Source organism: Triticum urartu, chromosome 7 (genome assembly GCF_003073215.2).
Source record: "Triticum urartu cultivar G1812 chromosome 7, Tu2.1, whole genome shotgun sequence".
Taxonomy (NCBI): Eukaryota; Viridiplantae; Streptophyta; class Magnoliopsida; order Poales; family Poaceae; genus Triticum; species Triticum urartu.
Genome location: NC_053028.1, coordinates 488,711,642 through 488,715,231, shown reverse-complemented (window position 1 = coordinate 488,715,231; position 3,590 = coordinate 488,711,642).

Genomic DNA, 3,590 nt, shown 5'->3' with positions numbered 1-3,590 from the left:
AAACAAGCTTCGTTTACTATTCTGGATCTAAGGCAATTTTTACAGTGGCAAAAACTTGTTTGAGTTGGTTAAACGGAAAGAGGATTTCGAGACGATACTCCAGGCACTTGAATCGTCTGATTCCGATAAACGAGCGAAAAGATAAACTAGAACGAACATCGGATCAGAGATCGCGATCAGAAAAACTGTGGATTTAATCCGAGAAAAAGAAAAACGACGAGCAGTTAACGAACAAACGTTCGTTAACAGAAACTAAACGAAAAACGCTTTCGTTAAAACGAACGGACGAACGGGCGCTTGCTAAATAAATAAACCGGAAAAAACGATCTATTTATTTAAAAAACGGAAACTAGGGTTTTAAAAAAACGAATCGGTTTTTTCTCAAAAACCGGCCAGCGACTACCTCGACGGCGGCGGCACTCCGGCGGGGCTCCGAAAAGGCGGCGGGGTGAGGAGAGGCGGCGCGGCGGTGGCTCCGGGCGGCGGCAAGCGGCAGCGGCGGCGGCGGCGTGCGGCATCAGCGGTGGTGGCGCAGGCGGCGGCGGACTGCTGTGCGGGGTGGCGGGGTGAGGAGAGGGCGGCGGCGGGGCGGCTATTTAAGAGAGGGAGGGGGGTTGACTTGGGGAGGGGGCGACGGGCGGCGGCGGCTCCGGCTCAGACTCCTCCTCGAGTCCGGCGGGAAGGCGGCGGCGGCTGGGCCGGCCTGGCTCGGCTGGGCCCTTGGCCCAGTCGGGCGCGGGTTTTTTTTAACAATTTTTCTGCGCCTAAAAAAAATCTAGAATAATAAAAAAAAATCTAAAAATGCCAAAAAAAAATTCTCCATCTAAATAAAATATTTAGAACAGGATGAACATCTTTTTGGCTCTAAATGCAATTTTTGAAAACGTGCAATTTTTCCTAAATTCAAATAAAATAGCAAATAAAACCAAAATAAAATCTTATTTGATTTTTTTATTAAATCCTCAATATTTCTTTATTTTGGGAAAGTCATTTTATTCCCTCTCTCATATTTTGATAATACAAATAATTGAAGATAAAATAAATAAAATCAAATGATCCCTATTTCAAAATTTGAGAAAACTCAAATATGAAAGTAACGAAATCCTCAACTCTCTCCGAGGGTCCTTGAGTTGCGTAGAATTTCTAGGATCAACCAGAAAAAGCAATAAAATATGATATGCAAAAATGATATAATGTATAACATTCCAAATTGAAAATTTGGGATGTTACATTATCGGATAACGATTTACGGACACATGCATTGCATTGATACGTGCCCCCCTCTCTCTCTCACACACGCACCCTCCCGAGTCCTCTCGCACCCATCGTCTATCTGCAGGTAGACGTCACACACATATGTGCTCTTCACACCCTACCGTCAGAACTTCTAAAAAACAAAAGACTCCGCGCACATTTTATTTTAGCTCACACGTCACACACTTATACTATTACTCTTGTCACGAACGTTCTTTGGGCATAGTATATTATACTCTCATAGAGAGAAGCAGTGCACGCACGCACTAGTTCTCTCACACCCACTCGCGGGTACACGTAGGAGCGCATTTTTTTGAAGCTGGTACAATAAAATCACTCCACTATATATAAGTAGGAGCCTTAGCGCTTGCTTTACTAGGGTTCCTCTCGCTCACTCTCTCATGCTCTCCAGATCTAAGCAAGACATAGGTGGCCACACTCTCTCCCAGCTCACGGCTGGTCACAAATCCGGCCGGACAACCTCGACTGGGGCAGGGGTGTAGGTGCATCGTTCACGCTGTCGTTAGCGGCGAGGGAGCAGACCAACGGTTGCCCGCGCGTCCCGATCGGCGACCGTGCCGTTCTCTCTGAGAGAGCGCCGGCTCCGGAGGGCCTCCGACCCCTACTTCCTCCCTGCGGTATTAAGGCCAAGATGCGGCCTCCCGATGCCGTCTTTGCCACATGCCGACGACCCTCAAGTATATATCCCTTCGAAACCTGCCTTGCTCTACTGCCCCAGCTCCCCACTTGGCTTCGTGTGGATCTTTTTCTACTTTCGTCCGCTTTTCCAAAGCCACCTAGACTTTTACTATTATTAGAGGTAAAGCTAGTTCATACAGTCGACTCTAAGAGTTGGTACAAACAGGGAAGAAAGTGGGAAAGCTGTAGCATGAATCTAGGACTTGGTTCTAAGAGGAAACTGGGGAAAGTAGTAGATACTGGCTACCCAACCGGTCTCTTGGTTGAAAAGACGAAGAAAGCATGGTGGATGGCGAAGGGTGGGGGAAGTGGACCTATCTCTTGGTTTAAAAAGGAAAGAAAGTGACGGGTGTTGGGGGACAACGCAAATGAGAATGAGCAGGTCTAGATTTCCTGTGCTCACATAGGAAAATGTCGCCGAGGAGATAAAAAATGGGACAAATGCAGACATGTTGCCTGAGTGTTTGCTGCTCTCGGCAACCACATCTGCCTCACCACTTAAATCTCACACCTCTAACATTGCTTCATCCCAGTGGAACTGCACAAATTTGATTGCACATTGATGTCTACTACACAACCTTCTTCTTGTAGACGTTCTTGGGCCTCCAAGTGCAGAGGTTTGTAGGATAGTAGCAAATTTCCCTTAAGTGGATGACCTAAGGTTTATCAATCCATGGGAGGCGTAGGATGAAGATGGTTGTCGGTGTCAAAACCAGCAGATCTCGGGTAGGGGGTCCCGAACTATGCGTCTAGGCGGATGGTAACATGAGGCAGGGGACACGAAGTTTTACCCAGGTTCTGGCCCTCTTGATGGAGGTAAAACCCTACGTCCTGCTTGATTAATATTGATGATATGGGTAGTACAAGAGTAGATGTACCACGAGATCAGAGAGGCTAAACCCTAGAAGCTAGCCTATGGTATGATTGTCCCTTGTCCTACGGACTAAAACCCTCCGGTTTATATAGACACCAGAGGGGGCTAGGGTTACACAAGGTCGGTTACAAAGGAGGAAATATACATATCCGTATTTCCTAGCCTGCCTTCCACGCCAAGTAGAGTCCCATCCGGACACGAGACGAAGTCTTCAATCTTGTATCTTCATAGTCCAATAGTCCGGCCAAAGGATATAATCCGGCTGTCCGGAGACCCCCTAATCCAGGACTCCCTCAGTAGCCCCCGAACCAGGCTTCAATGACGACGAGTCCGGCGCGCAGTGTTGTCTTCGGCATTGCAAGGCGGGTTCTTCTCCAACTTTCAAGTGTTCGTAAGCAGTGTCCGGCTCCATAAATGTTGAACCTCTTGGCTTTTGTGCCCAATAAGGGATATCTCCCACACGTTGAATGAATACGAGGCGCCCGGGCGTTTTTACATTCGCCCCCCTAGCCAGATAAATAAATTGTCTATTTAAAGGGACGGGGATTCTTAGATCCGATCCATATCATCCTCCCCCGGCGAGAATTCATCAGAGCGTGCTTCGGAAAGATCCATTCCAGCATGGCCGACCTCCGCAGCTCCTCCTCCCGCCCCTGTAGCCCTAAGCTCGGTGATTGGGAGAGGTGTTCAGTCCCGCACAGTCGATTAGTCGAGCTGCAGACTAAGGGATTTCTCCCTCCATGTATATGGTGCCCGTTCGAGC